This window comes from Sphaeramia orbicularis, chromosome 18, assembly GCF_902148855.1.
Source record: "Sphaeramia orbicularis chromosome 18, fSphaOr1.1, whole genome shotgun sequence".
Taxonomy (NCBI): Eukaryota; Metazoa; Chordata; class Actinopteri; order Kurtiformes; family Apogonidae; genus Sphaeramia; species Sphaeramia orbicularis.
The window spans coordinates 24,747,657-24,764,400 of NC_043974.1; the positions used below are offsets into that span (position 1 = coordinate 24,747,657).

Here is a 16,744-nt window from a genome sequence, read left to right on the forward strand (position 1 = left end):
ACATAGCATGAGTGGAAAATGACTGTATATGTTGTCTGTGATGAGTTACATTCAGCATAACATAGATAGATAGATAGATAGATAGATAGATAGATAGATAGATAGATAGATAGATAGATAGATAGATAGATAGATAGATAGATAGATAGATAGATAGATAGATAGATAGATAGATAGATAGATAGATAGATACTTTATTAATCCTGAGGGAAATTCAGTACGTGTACTTATGCTGAAACAGAATATAAAACTGTGCAGGTGACATTTATGCTTTTACATTTATAACAAAGTGTATTTAAAGTTACAGTTTAGTTGTGTATGAACATATTTTTCATGAGATTGGATTGATTTTTGGTAAGACTAGTGTAACGTACATACACTCTACATTTACATAGTATGTGTGTGTGTGTTTGTGTGTAATGACACTTAGGCTTTTGACTGTACACATTAACAGATCATACCTTTGACCTGCTTAGCTGTGAAGGAACTGGGATTTCCTCTGGCGCTGGACATACACAACCATCTGGCTGCTCCAACTCCAACTCTATCAAACTGTGTGGTAACGATAAATGTGTAAAGGGATTATTTTACTTCTTTTACTTCTTCACTTCACCTCGAATCTCTCCCCTTCAGTGGTGTGTATTTATCAGCGCTGCTGTTGGAAGTGCATGCTCCTTTGGTTCACATTCAGCCTGTGAGTCACACACACACACACACACACACACACACACACACACACACACACACACACACACACTGACAGTAATAGCCCTTGTCTAGCTCTCTCCCTTATCCCTCCACTTCTGCACACATCAGCTCATCCTGCCTCAGTCTCCATCCTTTTTTTCCCCCCAGTTCTTATCTTCCTCCCCTCTATTTCTCTTGTTCTGCACTAGACAGAGTAGGGTGTGTGTGTGTGTGAGAGAGAGAGAGAGAGAGAGAGAGAGAGAGAGTAGGAGAGAGAGAGAGAGGGTGAAGTGCGCCTGCTCTGTCGCCGCCGTCGCCACTTCAGTGGAGAAGAGCCGTTTATTCAGCTGCTGAATGAGGAAAGGGACGGAGAGAAACGTGAACAGACAGAGGGATGAGAGTGTAAATGAATGAAAGGATCCCGACCTGGGCTTGTTCCACAGTAACGAAACGGTAAGAAAACAAACCCCCAAAGTGTGCGTTATTGCTCTGGACAGTCCTATGGATGTATCATGCGTTTGGTGTGATGGTCATAGTTGCTGTCAGTGTCATATGTGAGCTGCGTGGCGTGTTTAAGAAGTGTAGTCCTGCTATATGAGGTGACCTGCGATCACTTTTGCAGTTTTTTTTTTCATTTGCAGCCTGTGGTGTCATGTGCACAGATCGGTGCGTGCGTGCGTAAATAAGGTGCACAACAATACATGTCTGGTGAGATTTAAGGGGAAGGTGAGTGGTAGCCAAAAACAGAAGGAAAAAGAAACTGGTAAAGCAGAGGTAGACACTGCAGAGGGATGTGTCGGATACCGGACGGACGTGACCGTGGGTCGCAGGTGTGTGCGACACAGCGCGGCACAGCCCTGCCCTGTCCGGCTCCTCTGCGCGGTCTCCACTTCCACTGTGTACGTGCGTAATCCGGGAGTTTGACCCGCACCCGGTTGCGCTCGGAGCTCCGGGTGCGTGTTTTTTTTAAGGCTGTGGGTGATATTTTCCCCCCATGCTTCAGGGGCATGACCGTGGACCGCGCCTGCTGTGAGCCGGTGGCCGGTGAATGAGGATAGGGATTAGGTGTGGGGAGGCTGCGCACCGGGTCAGGGCGCATGTGATCAGTGTGAAGGCACAGGGGTAATGGCACCAGGGAGACGGGATTAAAGGTGATGGAGGAGTGAATTACATCAGTAGTTTCAGTTATTATCACAACTACCTCAACTGTCTTTATTCATTTCTTTATGGATAGTTATGATCTGTATGGCGCTGATGGTGTTAATGAAGGCGATGGGGATGAAAATGATGATGCTGGTGGTATTTTTTTTGTATGATGATGATAATCTTGAGTGATAATAATGGTGGCTGAGTTATTGACAGTAACAGCAATGACAGTGATGGAGAAACATGATGATGATGAAGGTAGAAATGGTGCCCTTTAAATTGATGTTGATGATGGTAGATGCTTTTATGCACAGTTGATAAAGACAATGGTGGTGGTTTTGATGCTGATGACAATGGTTGTGGTGGGAGTCTTGATGATAATCATAATGATGATGGTTCTGCTTTTTTTTTATTCATAGCTAATGGCAGCATGTTGATGGAGACGACAATAATGACTTTTTCAACAATGATAAATAATTAACCCCAAGATATGTTGCCCACTTAATAATTCAGGGAGCCAAGCTGTCTATGGAAATGTAGGCTATAAATTAATTTGCATATCTTAAACCATTTTTCAGCTTACTTCAGCAACAATAAGTCTTTGTGTTAAGCAGCTTTGATGCCTTCTACCCAGTGGGCATTTATTGACTCCAAAAGCCAATGTGGGCTGTGTCTGCAGGGTGGTGATACATTTCGGACGATGAAATGTAAAACTCTCTCAAGCAAAAACCAAAAACTTTTGTCAGTGTTTCTTGGCAGTCAAATTATACAAGTGAAGTAAAAAATAATTGGAGACGTACCTTAGATAAGTTAAAAGAATGTCATCATTTATGGACCTTTAGATCGAAGTCACTTTTTAACCCATAAAGACCCAGTGCTTCTTTTGTGGCACTTCCCGAATGATTGTTTTTCTCACTATTTAACCTTTTGTAAGTGATTTGTCACCATTTATTACAATATTATCCTCCATATTTTGCTTTTCTCCCAGTGAAAACAGGTATTTTCCTATATTTAATTCACTGATCATGTAGATGTTCATAAACACTCAGGTTAAAGTAGAGGGTTATTTTATCAGGAACAGAGAAAACTGGAAAAAAAACTGACTTTTTCATCAGCAATTGCAATAACTGAATGTAAAAAAAATGTCTCCAACCACTGTCATTTGTCCAACTACATGGGTTTTTAATGGAGACGTTCACTACGGAGCCTCTGAACATCCAAATGGGTCATATATGATGACCATGAAAAGATGACAAACTGCATTTTAACTCAGTTATTTACATGTATTGATCAGATTAATGGATCAACAGGTATTAAACATTTTAGATCGTTAGATGTTTTTCTTCGGCAGTGGATGTTTGGGTTTTTACAGGTTAAAGTAACACATAATTTTGCTAGTGTTTGGAAGTAAGATTTTATTCCTACAGTGCATTCATTCAGAAGAATAACAGTCAATAAAACAAGACTACAGTGTTCTGGGCTTACTCACAAACTATTTCTGTCATGTGTCTGTCCAGGTTTTCGTCCTGGCTGAGCAGTTCCCCTAAATGACTGTACATCCAGAGAAACCAGGTGTTTGAAAGAAAAAAAAACATTAAAATATGGGAACCCTAATCCTTGAAATGCTAATATTGCCATTTATTTGGTCAGGTTCCCTTGTCATTTGTGTAGTTTGCCTCTAGTTATGTGTGTGCTTTGAGTGTGTACATATGCATGCTGCCGCCATGCTTCCTAAGTCTCTGTTTATTTGTGCCAGTGCCAAAAATACCCAAGACTTTCCCTCTCTCCATCTGTGTCTCTCTTCGCCGCGACTGTATCCTCAACTAATCCATTAATGACTTAAACAACACCCTCGCCTCCCCACTGAAGAAGGTGCAAGCCCACATCTTGCCCCTATTCTTGTCTATGTTAATCTGGTTATGTGTGTTGTTGGCACCACTCTCTGGGTTCCTTGCTCTGTTATTGGGTTCTGAGCGCTGGGATCCCGCTACTGTCAGGATAGTGTGTCTGTCCAATGACTGAAAGGGACAGGAAAGTCCCCGTGGTCATAATCCTCTTCTCTCCTCGGTGTGTGTTTTGTGTTTGTGTGACTGCGTGTTACATGCTGTTAGCCGTGTCCATGGGGGGTTGTTAGCTTCCGAAAAGGCTGTCTTGTGTTGTAAAATGTGTATCCAGGGAAGATGATGTTGACAATACTGAAAATGTGGAAAGAAAGGAAATAAAAAATGGATTCTAGTGACTTCAACAAGGGGCTATCCTCTAAGCTACTGCTCTGAGGAGATAAAGTGTTTTTATTAATTATATTTCCAGCACAGTGTTTATTGTCATTGTTGTGAATTGTGCACTCTCCCTTCAGGTGACACACAATACATTTCAGCTATAAATGCTTTTTTAAAACTCTGACCAGTCATTTTTATAGTCACTGTGAACCCTCCAGGGCTACAGCAGTTCCTGATGGCAATGGCCTCATTGATTTTAGACGACATAATTTTCAGATTTTTCAGATACTTGTTGCTGTCTGCCACTTTCCCCCAGGCATTTTTAAAATACTCTAACCGAACGTGGTTACTTTTTCGTTTAATCTTAAAGTGTCTTAAGTCAAAATTTCCACTTTATCACCTTCATCTGTTCAGAATGCTGCTGAAATCAGGGGAAATTCTAGGAGGCATTTAAATCCTCACACCTTTGAGACTTTAAAAAGCATGGCCTTATGCCCACAGGTTGATTAATTAAACCACTAAAACAACAGAATGTGAGGACAGTGATTTATCATACTGTTCATCTCGTTTCTGGCTGGCACACAGCCACAGCTGGCCAATCCTGTTTCTTTTTATGCAGAATTTGACATTCATGGAAGATGCCAAACACATTGTCTGCTCTGTCCAAATACCACATCATATATTGGCACTTCAACATTTGCTGGATTGCCAGAGGGTGCACTGTGTTTGAACTCCAAAGGGTGGTGCTAATTTGCACTTTCCTGCAAATTTACAGGCAGTGTAATTAAATGTGAGTGGGGATGAGGATTTCTGTGGACCCTTAAAAAGTCTTCAAAACTTTAAAATGTGATTGTCCTAACCTAAGGTCTTAATATTCCTTAGAATTTAACGTTAATCCTTAAATCTGGCACAAAAATGTCTTAAAAACTCCACAGACACAATATATTTGTGATTTGTGTTTTTAGTATAACAGAGATGGGAATGAGTGGAGCCTCATGGAACAGTCATGGATAGAGGGATTCAGGAATGAGCTTTAGCAGCTTGAACGTCAGTAGCAGAAACATTAGTCATGGACAAATGAAAATGTAATATTAGCTCACTGAAACATAGTGAAGAGGTTTAAAGTATTAACTATGAGGCCTGTTGTTTTGTTATTTTTTTGAATGTAATCAATTTGATCTATTTCTGGGTTTCTAGTACGTTGTACCGGCTCGACTCGACTCTAGTACCAGGTACTATTCCTGGAGACCGTTTCCATTACAGGATACTACCAACTTTAGAGTACCTGGTCGTCATAGTGACGTTGTCTGTAACTTCTGTGACATCTGCTTAGAGAGTTGCTGATAAACTCACTTGTTGCATGTTCTCCCGTCATGCTCACGCTGAATCTCTTCATCGGCCACCAAGTTCAGAAATATCTGAACCTCCATGACTGACCACGGTGTCGTTTTGTGGGCTGCCATCATGGATTAGACTACCGATATATTTACTGTAAACTTCCAAATCTGTTTTTTTTTTTTTTCAAATTGGCAGGTCGTGCATTGATGATGCAATGACGTAGAGACAACTCTCTGGGTATACGTGTAACATTTTAGTATCTCTTCACCTGTTTTGGAACCTCGGCTGAGCAAGTACTAAAAAAATAGTTCCAGGTACCAGATTCCAGGTTCTTTTACAGAATGGAAATGGAAAAAGGCCAAGTCAAGTCAAGTCAAGCCGGTATCACGTAGTGGAAACAGGGTGAAAGATGCCTTGAAAAATGAGTTCCTCAAACCTGCAGATATCTTGGTAACATCTTTTGAAACGGAATTATAAGCAGAAACTGAAAAATGTAGTTTGACCAGAGGTGGAGAGGATAAAAAGAGAAAATGTGAATAAAACCTAGAGCTATTTAAGATGAAAAAAGTGCACAGCAGCGAAGTATCAAAGGAAACTAAATACTCCATTGAAAAATCAATAATCACTTACACAGAGGATTGGAACAATACATGTTTCAGACACACTGAGGATGAAACACCCTTTGAGTTTAAGAAACCAATAAAGACGAGTGGCACTGACCTAATATCACATTGATTTCCCTCAGAGGGCCAAACAGGTTGGCCGCGGCCCCTCACATCATTCATTCCACTCCGTTTCCAGTCACTCCCAAAGCTTCACTTCAGGGATTCATTTGACACGTTTACTGCCAATTGGTGTGATTTCTAAGCTGGGCAGCAGTTTCGGATGCACCAACGGTGATCTCACTTGCACGGCAGAGTGATTTGGCCATCGCACTTGTGCAGCTCACTTAGTTCATCAGAGGGAAAGAGGCTATGATGAACTGAGTCGTTAATAGCCTGAAGCATTGAATGTGCATGGATGACTTTGCGTAGTTGCCATGACTGACCAGGAGGAAAAAAAAGACCGGTGAATCTTTAAATATTACTTATCTATAAAAGAGCTCATTTGATATTCATTGTTTGAGCTCACTCTGCTCATGGCTCTCCATATTTAAGTCCTCACTGCAAGCTTTTGTTTTAAATATATTTAACCGAGGGTGAGGTTATTTTCACTATAAAGCCCTTCCATTAACCCTTTATAGGACAGTCAGAAATGCTCTGAAATTCAAACTTTCAACCTTAGTGTGTTATTGGACATAACAAGACTTTATTACTTTTGTGAAATTTTTCAGAACTTTTTGTTGTCATGTGAAAATCAAGGTCAATGAAGTTACCAGATTTGGTTTCTTACTCAAGTGGCAAAAAAAAAAAAAAAAAATACAAGAAGTAAATATAAAAAATACAAGAAAAATACATGTTTTTCACATGGTTTCTCACTGTTCAAGCAGAGGCGGACCTTGCAGACCCTGTAAATGACCAAAAATAGTCACTTGCCCGACAAAGGGTTAAGGCTACTTAAAATAACAGCCTCTTGGACTGTGGAGGCTGTAAAGCTCAACAGTTTTTTATATTTATGTATGACAGGGCTGGAGAAACTGAGACAGTAGTGTGACGGGAAAATCCACTTTTAATATTATTATTACACTATGCATTCTTGAGGTATTTTGGTTGAAATATGGTATGTTTAACTTATCCCTACAGTTGGAAATGTAGACAAGGCTGCTTCTGTGTGCATCAATTTCTTTCAGTCTCATCAATTAGTCATTAATGGGCAAATTCATCACTGTTTGAAAGAGAAACCAATTCTTGCATTGATACTAGCCTCAATAAACCAGAATCCAATACAGCATCCAATACAGCAGCATGGCCTTTCTGAGTTAATGGGGCTTAATGAAACAGAAATGACCTATTGAAGTATATTCTATTGGTAAAAAGAGGGCACAACAAAAGGTGAACAACAACTTACACTCTGTATGGTTGGGCTGTCATTAATGTGAATGTTTATTTGTTAATGAAAGCCTCCATGATGTATATGATACTTGCACTGACTGCGACTTGTGATACCAATTACAGAATGATATTTATTCATTAATCACTAGGTGCATTTCCATCCATCTGTCTTTGTAAGTAGATGCAGACAAAATTCCAAAAACTGGAAGGAGACTGCAATATTCATTAAAGTAAAGCTGGACCCAAACATAAACAAAATATTAGATAGAAACAGCAACAGAACCTCACCATATACGAACCCTTTACTTCATTATCTTTTTCAATTCTGTGTTTCATTTAAAATAATGAACTATGTTGTTCTTACATGACGCCCATTTCACACAAATAATTAGTCGTTATCATTATTCTGTAGTGTAATATTTGCGTTCTGTGCAAAAGTGCACATGATATAGACAACAGTTTGAAAAAATACAATTATATGCAATTAAAAAAATATTTCCGTGTGTAACGGCATTTAATATAGCAGTAGTGAATGGAAATATACATAGTTTTGCATTTTCTTTTGGCAATTTTCGGGGAATTCAGTACAAATTTGCTGAGTTGTAGTGGAAAATAATAGGCTAACTGGCATAATAATGTCCGTTTATAAGTTATATACTACACCAAGTCAGGCAGCAGCAATAAAATTCTTTATTTGCAGATGATTTCAGCTTTTTATAATATTATTTTTATTATTTATTCAATCAAAAAGTACATCCGATCTGCCAGTGGCTTATTCACATCAAATATTGTTCGTCATTTAAACATTAATCTAGATTCCATGATATTGCATACTTAAGCAATAGATAATGAATGCATGGCAAGTAGAATGAAGAGTGAAATCAGATAACTGCTGGTTAATATGTTGGCTGACCAGCTGAGGATGAATATGCAGAGTTTGACATGGAAGACCTCATCTGTCTGGACCCTTCACGGGGTCACCTCATTGATTTTTAAAGACTCGCCACAACCCAACATAACTGCTGCTGCACTTAGTCATGTCTGTGCCCTTGAGTCCATGGATCTGAGTAGTTCCCACTGATGTTTGACACAAAAAGACAAAGGCAGACATCGCGCAAAATGGTCAAAAGTCAGAAATGTGCAGACGCCCCCTTATGTTAACAGAGACCGATCTTAAAGTGACAGACGGATGTTTAGGACTTGATGGAGCCTTCATCACTGTCATCCCACCAGATGATGTTTAAAGATGAGCGGGCATTGATATGCAGAAAGGCTCTTGCTACTGCTGCTAAGAATAGAAAGCACCAAGGTGTAGGGCAGCCATTTGTTTTATGAGTAACCTCAGTGTTTGACACACACACTTGAACTGACAATGTGTGAGAGATAGTAACCTCATCTTTGAATATGTCTTTCTCTGTGTCGGTAGCTGTCTGCATCTCACCGTCTGCCCGCGATCTGTATGCAATGATTCACAGGGCAGATTGTCCCAGAGATGATGTTATTGTTGTTGGCGATGTTGTTGTTGCCTTAAATTACATTTCAGGGATGGCTTGATGTTTGGCAGCATGAGATTGTGCTAAGTGGAGGAAAGTCACTAAGGTGGTTATGATTTCTGAGAGATAGAATACCAGACAGCATGGAGGGAAAATAACAGCACTGCCTTCTATTCTCACTTTGTGTCTGAGGCCGGATTAATCAAAAATCTGCTCCACTGAATTCATGAACTGGATGCACACACTGAAATGGACAATCACAGACAATCCAATCAACTGTGAAACTGGGCACAGATCGCTCATACAATGACCTTTAAAGCTTGTCTCTAAAGCTGGATAGTCCGGCTTGAATTGGCATCATGTGAATGAGACAGAGGCTTTTGTGCGTTCTTTTTAAGAATCAATAACCAAAACTGAGACTGTCAACCCCTGTTGGAGAAACTCCTCATTCTTGAACAGATGAAACAGTTGTTTCTGAAGCTCAGGCTGATTTCCTGATTATTTTCTCCGTGGGCCTGATTCTCTCACTGCTTTCCCTCCTTTCTGTGCCCTGTCATTTCTTGTCCTCTCTCCACCCTGTTTATATGACTTCCTCTCTTTAATTTTCTGCATGTCTCCTGTCTCCATGCTCAGTCTGTCCTCCATATACTTTGACTCTCCTCTGTGTCTTTCTCTCTCTCTCTGTGTATTGGCAATAAAACCTACATTCCCATGATGGGTTGTAACCCATAAAACACTGTGTACTGTATATTAGTAACGCTTAAGAGGTACAGAAGAAGTAAGAGTACACCTGTACCCTTGAAAATGACAGTACACAAAAAGCATTTACCTCATTGTGCATCAGATGCACAAAGATACTTTACTCTCTGTTTCCATGTCATTAGGAAACTGGTGGTAATTTTTTTTTGTAATTAAAACATGTCTGCTTCATTTAGATAAAGCATCCACACCACTCTGCTATTTAAGAATTGATAAAAGTGAGACTTTCGCAAACATCACAGATGCTATTTTAGCTTGTAAACTGTGCAGGGGTGTGTTGTAATGTTAAACTTTTCAGAATTATACAACACCCATATGCAATCAGTATCTTCATAATACCCTTCCCTGATTCTACAGGTTATTATACCACTACTGACCACAGCGACAGTATGTAAGCTGTTATTAGTGTGATGATTCCCATGTCTGACGGTGTTATCAACCCCCTGTTTATTAGGGGTGCAACGGTACATGTCATACCATCATACCATCGTACCGAATAGTACACCCCTCACCGTTCTGTACAAGCATGTATTGCGGTACGGCTCATTTGTCATTTTCAGATGACATTTGTGGACAACTCAAGTTTATATTAGAGCTTTGCAAAACGACTGACCTATGGAACTCTACTGTCACTGGTTGGAGCCAGATGTGGAGCCCAGCTAGAGCATTACGCAGCAGAGCCTGTTTGAGCTAGATGTGGCAGAGCCCGGCCCATGCCTAACACGATGGAGCCTGGCTCGAGCTGGATGTGGAGCCCAGCCCTTCTACTTCCAACTACCCTTCTCCATTTTAACATCAGTATCCACATTAGTAAAACCTCCTTTGTTGTTGCCATATTTGTTATTATTGACTTTCTTCTTCTTCTCAAAAAACTTTACTCTTCTTCATGGTATTCGGCCAGTATATTAATTAAAAGCGGCACCCACTGGTGGATTGATTGAGAAATGCTCATTTCAATGTACAGGATGCACAGAAGTATGAAGGTAGTGATGCATGACAACATTAGAAACAGACGTACCTATTAACGTACGTAAAATGAACATAAATGAGTCTTAAGGCGTCTGAACAGTACCGTACTGTGAACTGTGACTCAAGAACCACAAAACGTACCAAACCGTGGGTAACTTGTACCATTGCATCCCTACTGTTTACGTCTTTGAGGTGTTAAAATGCGTTTTTAAATTTTGCATATGTGGACTGAGGTCGTTTTTATTTCAGTTTAGTATGACTTAACCCTTTCATGCATGAGTTGTGAGAACCTTAGTCAAGATTTTTTTCTTCAGTGTTTTTATTCCTCCTTAGGCAAGAAAAAAACAATGCAATTGAGTTTGTTTTTTTTTTTTTTTCTGTGGAGTTACAAAAATATCCATGCATTTAATTTCTGAAGTAAAGAAACATGTGTTTAAAACCCAATATCAGAGAGGGATATGAAAACAATGAAATAAAAATATGTTTAATGCTGCTAATCTGATGTTTTCTCACATTTTAACATATTCTAATGCTAGTAATTCCTCACTTCATCGAGATAGTATGCAAAAAAAAAACCTTATTGTCTAACAAATAACAACTGATTTACACTAAAACATGTTACTGCAGATCAGGTTTATCAAGAACAGCACAGTTACGGTAATGGTCTGAATGTCAGTGTTTGAGATGGTGCGTAAGTGTCCACTGTGTTGGCTGATATGAAACTAAAACAACAAAACCCATGAATATACAAGAGAACAGCTGGAGAAGAACTGTCCACTGTAGTGACCACTATGCATGAAAGGGTTAATGACAATAGAGGCTGATTCTACACTCACAAAACCATGACTATGAATATTATTTCTGTTTTAAGTCTTGCATACCTCACCTTTATAAACTTTACTGCTTTTCCTTTCCTCCACATGTGATTACCTCCACTCTCATCATTCCTTTCACCAGGTTCACTCCCGTCTGTCAGTCTCGCTCTCGTTCTCCCCTCACACATCTCCAAATCCCTGTCTGTTTTGCCGCCTCCCTTTCACCCTCGCCGCCGTCTCCGAGCTCAACCCATTACTCTCCACGCCGTCCTCACCTCGTGCCCTTCCCCGCCACCCGACCCCTCTGTTGTTTACCGCTTCTTACCTCCCCGACTTCACCTCCCCTCTGTCAAACATCCACCACTGCTCCCATAACTCCTTATTACCGCCTCTGTTCATCATCCCCTGTGCCCATTAGAGATCTGTCCATCCTACCTCACATTTCCTAATTCTCTTCAATGTTTTGTTCTGCTTGTTTCGACTCTTTTTATCCTCTTCTTCTATTCGTTTGTGTGTAATCTGTCGCAGCAGCCTAAACCCAAACCTAGTTTATATAATCTGATAAGAGTCCTCACACACACATGCACATACAAGCTGTCCAGCCACGTTACATGCATGACCACGGGGTTCATCTGCATGCAGTGTGTATGTGTGAGACGGTGTGTTCATGAGTGCATGGTCATTGGACTGTCTGCTTTATATAGTGTGTGTATGTGTGTGTATTTGTCTCTCCCTGTGCTTTTAGTTTTTTTCTTCAGTGTAGGAATGACTGTCGTGCGTAGTGAATTTGTGATTAGATTTAAGAAAGGATGAGGATCATAAGCGATAGAGTGATAAAATAAGGCAGGAGTGGACGTCAGACGCTCCTAAACACCCTAATCCACCCCGTTGTCATGCTATTGCCCCTCTCTTTCTCCCTGTTCCTGATGTGTTTTTATATAATGCACGTCTACAGCTGTTCAATCTCTTTTTTTTTTCAACCATTCACACAACACTGCTGTGAAAATGTAATGCCACAGTGTTGCTTTCATGGTTCATCTTTGTCTCCTGGAGGTTTTTGTTGCCCCCGTGGAAGCCCTCAGACCTCAGTGTAACCCATTTTAAAAGGGCACAGCTGTCTGAAAAGAAATCTGTTTTCATGTTTTCGTTTAGTCAATGAAAATAATGTCCTCTTTTGATATTGGTCACTGAATATTCTCACTGCTTGTCTGTGCCGCTCTGTGAAATACAACAGGACAGCCCGGGGGGGGGGGGGGGGGGGGGGGGGGGGGATCGTACAGGCAAGCAATGAGCTAATGAAAGACTCGATTCCTTTTAACTTCATTAGTTTTACCACAGCTCTGTCGCTCCTATTTCCTGAACACAAACAAATCAAACGCGCTGGTGTTATCCATCTGCTCTGTTATCAAACTGTACCGCTTCTTGGCATCGCTCACAGGCCCACACACAAAAAAACACAGTGTGACACACCTCTTTTTGGCATTGAAAAAAGAGCAATAATTTCTCATCACCATAGGGGTATTTACTTTTGAAATTAGAGAAGAGAGGGAGAGGCAGCAGGCGATTGCCAACTGTTTATGAATATGGCTCAGTGCGGAGCCAAAGGACTTGCAAAGTGCATTTATTTCTTAAAGTGGCGAAGAGGCAGTTCAGCTGGAGGAAGAATGATGAAAGTAAGATCTGGATACAGCAAAAAGAAAAAAACTAAGAGGATGGGAAAGAAAGGGCGTCGAAGTAGGTGAAACCTGCAGGGCAGCGGAGGAGTTAAACAGGGTGAGATGAAATAAAGTGAGGATGACGGAGGAGGATGAAGATTAATTGAGCAGCACATGCAGTGGCGTTTTGTCCATATGTTCCTCTCTTTGCAGAAACTCCCCCATCCTCATCCCTCACCATTCTCCCTGGTTTTTAACCCATAAAGACCCAGAGCTACTTTTGTGGCAGGTCCCAAATTAATTTTTCTCTATATTTAACTTTTCTTAAGTGATTTATCACCATTTCTTGTAATATTATCATCTTTAGTGGAAGTTCTTTCAACATAATTCGTGTATTATTTTAAAATTTAATTCACTGATCTTGTAGATGTCTCCTTTGCACTGACTCTTTGTGGAAATTTCAAGTGTTTTTACTATTGTGTTTTAACTGTTGTTTGTTATTACCTCTGCCAGGAGGTATTGTGATCACTTTGCTTTGTGTGTTTGTTTGTTTGCGTGTTTTTTGTTTGTTTGTTAGGAACTTTACAGGAAAACTATTACAACCATCTTTACCAAATTTTACCCACAGATAGGCCTAGGCCCTGGGACAAACCCATTAAATTTTGGGCCAAGTAGGCCAAAGTTCAAGGTCACAGCAAGGTCCCAAAATCTCAAATTTTCCTCTCTGTCATCATTGAGCAATTTTCGCAAAATCATAAAAAAATTCAAAACGACTCCGATTAGCCTCCAATTTGATCTACCCATAGCTTATAACAATATCTTGTATCTGGCACAAAATTGTCCATATCCACTGTGGAATGTGGACTCTGTGGATATTTCAATTTAACTTTGAAAATCCCATTTACGACACATTTTTCATTATAACTCAACAAATATTGATTGGAATTTAATGTAATTTGACATACACATGACTGGTACCAAGCTTCAAGTTTTTCTGCCGTATGGAACAACCTTGAAACTGTTTACTTTAAAAAGAAATAGTCGATCCACACATGCACACCGTTCGGGGTGCTTGGCGGAGGTTTGCGTTCTCTGAACACTTGTTGTTACTGGAACTTGTAAATTTCCCTCTAGGATGAATAAAGTATCTATCTATCTATCTATCTATCTATCTATCTATCTATCTATCTATCTATCTATCTATCTATCTATCTATCTATCTATCTTAAAGCTCAGGGTAAATTTAACGGTTTTATATAAAAAAAAAAAAAAAAAAAAAACAGAGAAAAATGAGGAAAAAACAACTCTTCCAGCAAAAATATCATTAACTAAACATAAAAATTAGTGTCTTCATCCACTGTCATTGATCCAACTCCATGGGTTTTACTGGTGAATCAATGTTGTAGAAGATGACGGTGTTTCCACATTCACTACAGAGCCTCTGAACGTCCAAATGGGTCATATCTGATGACCATGAAAAGATGACAAACTGCATTTTACACCAATTATTTACATGTATTGATAGAATTAATGGATCAACAGGTATTAAACATTTTAGATCAGTAGATGCTTTTGGTTGCAGGTGGAGGTTTGAGTCTTTATGGGTTAAACTGAGAACTTGTATTCACACTGATTCACGAACTAGTCAGCCTGACTCAGTCCTCAGTCCATGAAGCTTTATTCATAAAGTGATAGCTGGTCCCCTTTAATCTGGAGTCCTTTTACGGATCTGAGCTATATTTGCGAGTCACTTTAAGTGAATACCCAAGCTACAGGAAAAAGGCCGTGACATCAAAATGGAGAGAGGCTTTGGGTGGAGGCGTACGCTCACATAGTACAAACACACAAAGTCTGAGGATCCCTTAGGACGGGAAGTGTGTGTGTTAGAGACACAAGGCGCTCCTATTTATAGGTGTAATGTATTTTAGCTGTGAACTGAACATTTATCTCTTGAGGGTCAGCGGTGCAAAGTTAGCGTGATTTGTGTGTTTTCAGAAACACTAAAAAAATGCTGAAGCTTGAATACTTGAAGTGGGTGTAGATGCAGAACACATTGAAAATGTCAGGACAAACATTGTTGTCTGCTGTTTGTTGTGGTTTCCTTATGGGATGGAAATGTTACTGTATAATACATGTATTTTTCTAAATGATTTAAAATGTGATGAATGATGAATGACGTGCTTTTTCAAGGCAACATTGTAGTAAATACTATACATATTGTAAACACTGTTTACTAGAAAATGACAGAAAACTCCAAAAATTGACATTGAAGATTTTTGATGCATGTCTGAAATGAATTCTCTTATTGGTTTCTTTCTATTAGAAACTAAATAACAGTCTAAGTAATAAAGATAATAAAATTAATCTGAATCCTTGAATGTTAAACTTAACCCATAAAGACCCAGAACTATTTTTGTGGTTTTGGGGATTTATTACCATTTATTCTAATATTACCTGATGTATTTTTCTGTTGTAAATCATGTATTTTCCTATATTTAATTCACTGATCACATAAATGTTTCATTCAAAAATCATTATATCGGAACAGAAAATTGAAGAAAATGTGACTTTTTTTTGGTAAAATATATCATTAATTCTACATAAAAGTTCCACAAGTATCTCCAACCGCTGTCATTTGTTAATGGTTAAACATGCAGTGAATAATATTGAGAGATATATTTCACAGAAAATGTCAATTTTTCTTTTCTTTTTCTGTTTTGATATAATAACCTTTGAATTTATTCTGTTTTCATGAACATTTACATGATCTGGGAATTAAATACCAGAAAATACATGATTTACATTTTAAAAAATGTAAATACGAAGGATAGTATTATAATAAATGGTGATAAATCACTTAAGAAAGGTTAGATATAGAGGAAAGTTCATTTGGGAACTGACATAAAAGTAACACTGGGTCTTTATGGGTTAATGTAATTCATGAATGAATGTGGGTCTAAACATCAAAATAACCACAAAACATATATCTGGTGTAGATAGTGTTTACTGTAGGTTTCCCATTTCAGATGTCCTTTCATATCCCATGTTATTATGTAAGGCTGCACAATATCATATCATGTGATGCACGCATGCACAATAATCACATTGTTAGGTGTTTAACCTGTGTGCAGAATAACTATGTGTAAGTAATTTACATAATAAATCTGACTGATTTAACTTGATTTAGTGCAGTTTCAGGTGTCTTACATACAGCTGATGTGGTCACGCTAAACAACCAATCGCAACAATTCATAACCAATTTGAGAGCTATTCAAGTCACAGAATGCAAGTTGTATTTTTATATTGCAACGCTGCTAAAACTTTATTACTGAGCCTGTTATTACACTCGTTTTCATTTTATCAGTAAACTGAATTCAAAATGAAACATTGCAACAGAAAAAGAGTGAAAGTGTGAATGCGTACATGTGTGTCACAAAGTTATTGTAGCAAAGAGGAATCCATATGATGCCATGAACACTATAGGGTAGACTGTACAGGAGCATGGTGCGTTGTTGTGCGTGTGCTAACTTTAAATGTTCCCTTTCGATGTTCTGATTCATTTAGTTATGCATGATAAATGTGTGTGTGTGTGTGTGTGTGTGCTTTAGCTGGCTTGCTCCCTCCGGCTCTCCGCTATCCTCTCTGTGTGTGACATTAGCCAGGGACGGAAGT

General features: G+C 39.2%; 1 protein-coding gene across 5 annotated transcripts in view; it reads left to right on the plus strand.

Moving 5' to 3' along the window:
* The first annotated feature begins 847 nt into the window (after positions 1–847).
* The window catches only part of slc8a4b (solute carrier family 8 member 4b), a 186,742-nt gene continuing 170,845 nt past the window's right edge, over positions 848–16,744 (plus strand). For 2 of the 5 annotated variants that reach the window (XR_003938063.1, XM_030161901.1), the window contains exon 1: positions 848–1,140. The gene's annotated coding sequence lies outside the window, so the exon portion shown is untranslated. The remainder of the gene's footprint in view (positions 1,141–16,744) is intronic. The other 3 variants (XM_030161903.1, XM_030161902.1, XM_030161904.1) reach the window with 3 other exon arrangements.